General features: G+C 48.1%; 1 long non-coding RNA gene across 1 annotated transcript in view; it reads left to right on the top strand.

Annotated features, from left to right (window-relative positions):
* The window catches only part of LOC308173403, a 22839-nt gene that overhangs the window by 482 nt on the left and 12357 nt on the right, over nt 1-10000 (top strand). The gene's annotated exons all lie outside the window — the stretch shown is intronic.

Raw genomic sequence — 10000 nt, 5'->3', positions numbered from 1 at the left:
TTTGTCTCTGCTCTCTGTTTCTGTTTTCAAAGGCTGACATGAGGTCGGTGAAGATGTGTGTGTGTGCGTGTGCGTGTGTGTGTGTGTGTGTGTGTGTATGTGTGTGTGTGTGTGTGTGTGTGTGTCATTGTCATTTGTCAATTAAGCGTTTACCGCTGTGTGTGTGTGTGTGTTGCATATGGAATTTCCATTAATATTTCCCTCATGTGGAGGATATATTCATGTTTACTCCACCAAGCCGTGACGTGCAGGATGCTTTCACAAGACCTAATTTCTCGATCCTGTATGAATTTTATACTCATATTTTTTGATGGTATTATGTATCTCTCATCAATTTGTTTGCGCTGTCCTTGACTATCACATGATGCCCCTTTCATATGAAATGTTAGATCATTTGACTCCAGTGGTTTATCCTGTAGTCGAGAGGACACGTTATCTAGAGGTGTACAGTAAATAAGGTTTTGTTTAATTTTGATCATGCTGGTAGTTGGAAGAGTTATGTGGTGTGTGTACCGATGTCAACACACACACAGACAAACAGACAACACACATTTGAATACTTTATGGGTTCACAGTAAAGCACTACATCAAAGAACCCAAAATATAACAATGGTCATACAGATAGTCATTGATACATGATCTTCACCACACAGCTGGCAGTATCTTGAACAATATCTTTGTTTCTTTGGGGTCTTTCTCTGTGGGCAGGCTGCCAGACTATCAGTATTACCTGAAGCCAAGGCCAGAAGTAAGTGTGACTAGCGACCGGAGGTGTTTTAACAGACGAGGCTTCCTCCATGTACAGATCAGCAGCGGATACTAATACATACATATACTTAAATACTATATATCTATATATTTACTATACATTTCACCATACTGGAAATGTATGCACTCACTGCAATGTAAGTCGCTTTAGATAAAAGCGTCAGCTAAATGGCACATATTATTATTATTATTATATATTATATTATTATTATTATTATTATATATTAATATGGTCACCTCTCTTTGGCCTTCATCAACAACAACAACAACAACGTCGGGTGTATTTTGGCACCTTTGGCAAAACACACACACACACACACACACACACACGTACACACACACACACACACACACACACATGCTGGTCTGTCTGACACAGTTGATTGGTGGTATGGATCGCATGTCAGGTCGCCTGTCTGTCTGTCTGTCTGTATGTTCATCAGTCTGTCTGTCTGTCTCTCTGTCTGTCTGTCTGTTCATCTGTCTGTCTGCCTGCTTCTCTCTGTCTGTCTGTCTGTCTGCCTGTCTGCCTGTCTGTCTGCCTGCCTGCCTGCCTGTTTGTCTGCCTGTCTGTCTGCCTCTCTGTCTAGTACATCTGTCTACTATCCTGTGTGTGTGTCAGAACACAGCACAGATGACCACACTGTCAGTCATACATACACATATACGTATGTATTTATGCGCATACTCAGATATGCATATGTACGCACTCACGTATGTATTTATGCATAATTATACATACCTACACACACGCACACACACACACACACACACGGGATCAAAGACCAAGTCTGTTTTTTAAAGTATTCCCAATTACAAGGCTGGCTATGGGGAGAGGGTGTGTGTGTGTGCATGCGTGTGTGTGTGTGTGTGTGTGTGTTTGTAGGATGATTGTGTGGTTTTTTGGGGGCGTTCTTACGTACATGGTGTAGAAGTGGGGGTCAGTGAACAGTACACACAGTATGAGAGAGAGAGAAAGAGAGAAAGAGAGCTCCATCCTTTGTTCCTAGACAGTAGAAGGAAGAGGTTAATGCAACGAGAGAGAGCGAGGAGAGAGAGAGGGAGAGGGAGAGAGAGGGAGAGGGAGAGAGAGAGAGGAGAGACAGAGAGACAGAGAGAGAGAGAAGAGAGAGAGAGAGAGAGAGAGAGAGAGAGAGAGAGAGAGAGAGAGAGAGAGAGAGAGAGAGAGAGAGAGAGAGAGAGAGAGAGAGAGGGACTCTGGCCCTAATGGATACAGACGGCCTTTCACTGCTAATATTTGGACTGGATCCTTCAAAGCAAAAAAAAAAGAAAAAAACATCCCCCTCCTTCTCTCCCTCTATCTTCTGCTCCCCATGAGTCCATCATTCCATCCCCCTTCTCTAGTGCCCTTGGGGCGCTGCGTATCCTCACAATGGTCCTGGCTAGCTCTCTCCCTCCATCGCTCTCTCTCTTTCTCTCCTCCATCTCTATTTCTCTCCTCCATCTCTATCTCTCTCCTCCATCTCTATCTCTCTCCTCCATCTCTATCTCTCTCCCTCCATCGCTCTCTCTCTCTCTCTTCTCTATCTCTATCTCTCTCCCTCCATCTCTATCTCTCTCCCTCCATCTCTCTCTCTCCTTCCATCTCTCTCCCTCCATTATCTCCCTTCATCTCTCTCTCTCTCTCCCTCCATCTCTCTCTCCCTCCATCTCTCTCTCTCCCTCCATCTCTCTCTCTCTCTCTCCTTCCATCTCTATAGATATACCTCTAGATACTAGATAGTCTTTCTCCAAGGCAATGGTCCTACCTCGAAGTGTGTTTTGCACACACACATACACCCGGACACACACACACACACACACACACACACACACACACACACACACACACACACACAGTGTACTGGTAGTAGGTTGGTGTTCTATATGACAGTAGAGTGTAGCAGTGCTACAGTGCAGGTGCTCAGGGCTCCGGTCACATTGAGATGATGTGTTGTATGATTGGTGAATACCGGGTGTTTGTGTGTGTGTGTGTGTGTGTGTGTGTGTGTGTGTGTGTGTGTGTGTGAGTGTGTCATTGCCTTTTCCAACTCTTTCTCTCTCTCTTTTTTTTATGACTCTCTCCTTCCCTTCATCCCTGCCTTCCGTTCCTATCTTTCTGCCCGTCTCTCCTCTTTCCATCCCTTCATTTCTGCCCCTCTCCCTGTCCCCCCCCCCCCTCTGCCTCTCTCCACCCCTCCTACAGCAGTGCATCCCTCTCTCCCTCTCTCCCTCCCTCCCTCCCTGCCTGTCACTCTAAGCCCAGAGATTTTTCTCTTGATGACTCTCCTCTTCTGTCGTGTAAAGTTAATCTTCCCCACCGTGTGTGTGTGTTTGTGTATACGCGTGCGTGTGTTTGCGTGTGTGTACGTGTACGTGTGTGTGTGTGTGTGTGTGTGTGTGTGTGTGTGTACGTGTGTGTGTGTGTGTGTGTGTACGTGTGTGTGTGTGTGTGTGTGTGTGTGTGTGTGTGATAACTCCCGCTAAGCGTTCCTCTTCTTTCCGGTGCCGTTACCATTACCGGATAAAGCCAGCTGACCTCGTCACAGAATGAACAGAACGTCACAGAATGAACAGAACGTCACAGGCAGCAGAGAGGAGGAAAAAAACAAATAGGTTGTAGGCCTTTATATGACCAGCTGACCTAGGTGCTAGAGGGCAGTGATGGGAATGTTCTGAGAATGGTGTCTCTCAATCCTTTCTTTTTGCTTTGGGGAATGAAGGGGTGAGATGAGGGGAGAGGGGAGGAGAGGAGAGGAGAGGGGACGGGAGAGGAGGGGAGAGAGGAGGAGAGGAGAGGAGAGGAGGGGAGAGAGGAGGAGAGGAGAGGAGAGGGGAGGAGAGGAGAGGAGAGGGGACGAGAGAGGAGGAGAGAGGAGGAGAGGAGAGGGGAGGAGGGGAGGGGAGAGAGGAGGGGAGGAGAGGGGAGGAGAGGAGAGGGGACGAGAGAGGAGGGGAGAGAGGAGGAGAGAGGAGGAAAGGAGAGGGGAGGAGGGGAGGGGAGAGAGGAGGGGAGGAGAGGAGAGGAGAGGAGATGTCAAGGAGAAGTGATGGGGAAAAAGGAGGGAGAGAAGAGAGGAGGAGAGTCAGCGTCCGTCTGGTAAGACATGAAGGGGAAGAGGAGAGGAGAGGAGAGAGGGATGAGGGGAAGAGGAGAGGAGAGGAGGAGAGGCCTCTGATTCCAGGTGGGGATGCAGATGTTGTGGCTGGGGGCCAGGTGCTTAACCTACATTACTGTGTGTGTGTGTGTGTTTGTGTGTGTGTGTGTGTGTGTGTGTGTGTGTGTGTGTGTGTTTGTGTTTACTGTAAGGCCTTCAGGTTAAGGATGTCTGTTACGGATGCTGAGACGTACTGGAAGTGAATCTCTGTAGGGTCTCTGTCTCTCTCTCTGCTCTCTTACACACACACAGACACACACACACACACACACATACACACAATATTCATTACCCCGCAATCCTCCCCCCCCCCCCCCACACACACACACACATTTTCTACGATTCTGAAAATCATTACCCCGCAACCTTCCTACACACACACACACACACACACACACACACACACACACACACACACTTTAGTTCAGTCCATTGTATGATAGTGCCACTATGACGACAATCACGACAACTACACCACACACTACTGAAGACCCTGAGTGTCCTCTAGCTAGCTCCTCTGGTGTGTCTGAGGTAAACATATGGTCATGACTGTTAGGACGTTTCTTAGTGGTCATCCTTCTGTCTGTCTTTGTGTCTGGAAGAAACCACAGCCAATGTTGAGCTTGTTATGATGGCGGGGGGGTTTAGGCTGAGTCTTAAGATTATGTCTGAGTCAAACCGACAGTTAGCATTAAGAAACAGCAACTCATCAACATGCGCATACATTAACCCCCGCTCTGTTCCCCCGTTCTGTCCCCCCCCCCCCTCTCTCTGTCCCCCCCCCCCCCCCCCTCTGTCTCCCTGACAAACTGTATCAGATCCCCCCCCCCTTCTTTGGCATCATGAGGCGGGCACACACACACACACACGTACACACGCACGCACACACACACACACACACACGCTCACATGCACACAGACACACATACACATAGACAAACATACACACACGCACACACACACACATGAACACGCTGTATTTCAAAGGTCTCCAGAGTTCTGGATCTGGCAGGGTCAGATAAGCCTGAAGGCTCAGCGTACTGCAACTTTGGGAATAACGTTGGGAATACTACTGTACTGCTTCCACAGATGTTCGTCTGCCAGTGCAAATACAGCTTTCATTGTTTGAGAACGAAACCTCTTTCTTCACTTCAGATTTCACAACTTCAGATTTCTAATGGAGTTATTATTCTCCTCACATGAGAACATTGTTTCCACAGCTTAAGCAAAAATACAAAATACAGACCAGACTAACTTGACACCAAATCACTCACCCTAACCCTAACCTACATCAAACACGTGTGTGTTGAATACAATGCACATGTTTTGGCAAGGATACGCACAACATCCACGCAGCGTTTTCTGTAGACATCAGACACTTTATTCCAAAGTCTTTCCAATCGGCCTTGTCTGGATTTAACGTGCCTCTCCGTGGCCTTATCAGAAAAGCTACAAACGTCTTGGTAAACAGTCGCCATGACAACCAGGCTGACAGGCGGGGGCTGATGGATTACCATGGACACCGAATAAAACCCGACACTGTTTAAGACGTGTTGTAAATCCAGCGTGGTTTATTTAAAGCGTTGATGGTTTCCGAATGTTACAATTTGTGTGCTTTCTGCTCAATGACACAGTCTGGCGCTCCGGTCGCGCTCTCAGGATGTCATTGGCTGTGGCGCCAGTCAGTCGTGAAATGACCCCGGCTAACTGTGCATCGGGACCAATAGGGTCGCAGTCATTTGATTGGTCTATCCTTCCCTGCTTCCTGGATGTTGTGGCTAGGGAAAATCATTATTAGTTTGATGTTTCAGTTAGGAAGTGTTATTGCTGTCTTTTCACATCTATCTTTGTCAGGCTGTTTGTTTATCTCTCTATCGGGCTGGCTTTCTGTCTATCCTTCTCTCTATCTGACTATCCCTCTATCCTTCTCTCTATCCTCCATCCATCCATCCATCCCTCCTTTCCCTTACCCATCCTCTACCAATTGGGTAAGCAGTCAGAAATGAATGTACGTCAGAGGGAATGATTGAGAACGTTTGAATAACCGTTTTGTTAACGTAACATAATGAGAGGTGAACATGTGATGTTGTACATGTATGTATGAATGTGATGCAATGGATTCAGACTCCAGGAAGCCCATGGGTATCAGCTAATGGGGATCCTTTTAATTAATAAATAAATAAATCCTTCCACACCCACCCATCCACCGTGTGTAGTGTAACATAAACATAATAATTACCTTTACCTAACCTCTCCCCATCTCTAGAACAAAGGCTATAGGACAATGTACCGGTACTCTATTCTCACTCATTTTCTCTCCCTCTCCCTCCCCCTATCTCTCTTTCTCATCCTGGGGTCCTTTGTGTTAGATTGATAGTGTGTGTGTATGCCTATGCCGTTTCCATCCCTCTTTATCTCATCCTAGTTGACTGGCTGGTGTACTGTAGTGTGTGTGTGTGTGTGTGTGTGTGTGTGTGTGTGTGTGTGTGTGTGTGTGAGTGTGTGAGTGTGTGAGTGTGTGAGTGTGTGAGTGTGTGAGTGTGTGAGTGTGTGTGTGTGTGTGTGTGTGTGTGTGTGTGTGCGCGCGAGTGAATGGTAGTGTGGGTGTGGGTAATCACTGGAAAGACCCTCCTAGTGGCCTAAATTAGCTGCATGGGAGGGGGGGGTTGCGTGGGAGGGGGGTGCGTGGAGGGGGGGGGGGTGCGTGGGAGGGGGGTGCGTGGAGGGGGGGGGGTGCTTGTTATTGAGGCTCTGATAGATTTCTGAAGCTTTAATTAATGGATCTGTCAGCCGCTCAGCTCCACACACACAACCCCTCACCCTATACACAGGCACACACACGCACGCACACACACACAAACACAGGCACACACACACAGATGCACCACACACAAAACACGTACACACACTCACACCTTTTAACCACTCCATGGGTACCACAGGAGCGTGTAATCACTTGCACACACACTGTTATGTCAGTCATTTTAGCACGAGGGTCCCAGGGGGCTTAGCTCACACCTCACATCACACATAGGCTGTGTGTGTGTGTGTGTGTGTGTGTGTGTGTGTTTGTGAGAGAGAGAGGACCAATACCAGTCAGTTAGTATTCCCAAGAGAGAGAGAGAGAGAGAGAGAGAGAAAAACAAGAAAGAAAAACAAAAACAGACAAAAAGGAGAGTAGGAGAAAGACAGGCAGATAATGAGACACTACGGAAGAGAGAGGAGAGAGAGGAAGGTGTGGAAAACTGTCGATGTTGAGGAAGGGGGGGAGGGAGAAGGAGGGATGAGGGAGAGAACGGAGGATGGAGAGAGGTGACAGAGGTGACAGAGAGAGGAGGTGTGTGTCTGGGGTGTCTCCTCCAACACTGGGGAAATTAAATGTCATGCTGGGATGGAAATAAATGAAATGTGAACCTGATAGAGGGGGAGGATAGATGGACGGAGAGATAGAGAGAGATGGAAAGACAGATAAGCCGTTGGATGGGTGGATGACAAAAAGAGAGGTAGAGGGGGATGGGGGTCGTGGGAGGGTAGTGAGGGAGAGGGGGAGGAGAGAACAGGAGAGTGTGTGTGTGTGTGTGTGTGTCCCAGGAGGTGGTAACACTGCAGGACACGCCAGCCACTCACAAAATGGCTTTAATCACCACGGTAACCCCAGGCAGATGGGCCCACGCTGGTAAATTAGGCCTCACAGCCATGCCTGCAGACCAGCCATACACACACACTCACACACGTACACACACAAACACACACACACACAAACACACACACACACACACACACACACATACTCATACTCACACACACACACGCACCCAGCCAACACCTACCATACAGCACACATGTCTTATTATGTCTGGTTCTCTTTCGTTTCTTTCTTTAAAAATGTGGGTGTGGGTGTGGGTGGGTGTGTGCTTGCGTGTGTGCGTACGTGCATGTGTGTGTGTATGTGTGTGTGTGTGTGTGTGTGTGTGACCACACAGACATCAGTTATGTACATTGTAATGGTAGTGTGTGTCCATGGTAGTGGTATTGTACGGTCTACCAACCCCTCCTCCTCCTCCTCCTCTATCATGTCCCCCTCTTCTCTCTCCTTCCCTTTTGCTCTCTGTTTCTATCTCTTTCTAGCCCTTCCCTTGTTGTTGGGATGAACCTCCTCACTCATTTTTGCCCAATCCTGTTAAACTGTTTACTTCCTTGCCGGAAATGTTCTCTCGTTTCTTAGGAACACTGATCATTACATATTTATGACTGGCCTATTCTTGACCTATCAGCTCAGCATTCCACATAGGGATTGTGTGTGTGTGTGTGTGTGTGTGTGTGTGTGTGTGTGTGTCTCCCCTCTCCAACAGGACCTGAATGACAATAGTGTAGACATAAATATGAATGTTCATAAGCAGCCAGCCCACGCTGCAATATCTTTTCCCTCGTGTGTACAGTCATACATATTTATGCATTATAATTCATTCAGCCTTAATCATTATTATTAATTATTATTATTATAATATAAACACACTTGTGGGTGTATGTTGCAGAGCTTGTTGTTGGTGATGTTGTTGTTTTTTCGCTGATCACCCTGAGTGATGCTAATACATCTTCAGTGATGCTAATACAACTACAGTTATGCTAATACAATGCCAGTGTCAGACAGAAGTATGGATATGGTTCATGCAGCTTTGACTGTCTAAGAAACAAAGGAAATGTTTGGAGAAGGTTTGTGTTTGTTGTAACCGTGCCAACGAGACGTCACCTGAGGCTGTGATACTGTGCTGAGTGGACCTCTTCTCTAAATCAGGAGCAGGTTATGCTGTCTGTCTGCCACCCACACACACACACACACACACACACAAATACACACACAGACAGACACACACGTACACACACACACCCCTCAGATGCAGGGGTTTGATAATGGGGAACACACCTCCAGCCTCACACTCCCACTGGGCCTGTCCCCGCCCCTCCCTCCCTTCCTCCCTCCTCCCTCCCTCCCTCCCCCCATGGAGCTGTTGCTAAGGAGCCTTAGCGACTGGGTCTTTCTCTATTGGACGAGGTGCGACTGGGGGGTGAGGATGGGGGAGGAAGGAGATGGGGAAGGGGGGAGGGAGAGATTGGGAAGGGGGGGGGGAGGGGAGGGGGGGTGAGACCTAGTTTTTATATTACACAGAAAAGGAAGGAAGGGATTGATTGAAAGTGATGAAGCAGGGATGGAGGGAGGGAGAGAGAGAGAAAGGGATGAAGCAAGGATGGAGGGAGGGAGGGAGGTGGAGAAAGAGGGGTTGGTGAGAGAAAGTAGGGAAATGGAGATGGAGAAAGAGGTAAAGAAGGGAAGGAGGGAAGAACGGTGAGGAAGACAAGGACAAAGGAGGAGAGTGAGGAACTGAGAAGGTGAGAGGTAGGGGGAAAGAGAGAGAGAGGTAATTGGGAGGAGGGGAGAGACAGACAGACAGACAGACCCTCTCTCATTCATTTGGTTCAGATCATGAAGCCCTCCCTTTGGTTTTGGCCAGCTCTGGTCCACACACACACTCACACACACACACACACACACACACACACTCACACACACACACACACACACACACACACACACACACACACACACACAGCACTGTCTCTTGCATCCTGTAGCTTGGTTCAGCAAGCTATCGTTCGCTAACTAAGTGTGTCACGTCACCTCAGGGTTAATCAGACTAACATGTATTTAACCTCTCTGTGCTGTACGTCCCTGTTAGTCTCTCTGACAGAGAATGTCTGCTTCAAGAGACGTGGTTCAGTACCACAGTTACACACATGGAGTGGTATGTTGTGTTATGTTGTGTCTCCGGCTCTTCGTGGTTCAAGGGACTGTCACTCCCCATCTTGTGGTCTCGGTGTCTGGGTTTGGGTTTGGGTCTGGGTATGGAGCTCTGAGTCTGCAGGGTCTTGCGTCTTCAAGGGGTTTCGTCCGGGGTGTTGGTGTGATGAGTGTCAGTGTCGTCACAGTGTAGCTGTTTATAGTGTGTCTGACGCCTCTGTTCTCAGGTTTTCAGCAGGTGGACTGTCTGTCTGTCTGTCTGGCACCTGAGATCTCA

Source organism: Nansenia antarctica (assembly GCF_963989245.1).
Source record: "Nansenia antarctica genome assembly, chromosome: 18".
NCBI classification, from domain to species: domain Eukaryota; kingdom Metazoa; phylum Chordata; class Actinopteri; order Argentiniformes; family Microstomatidae; genus Nansenia; species Nansenia antarctica.
The sequence above is the reverse complement of the archived record's forward strand: the minus strand, read 5'-3'. Positions and strand labels throughout refer to the sequence as shown.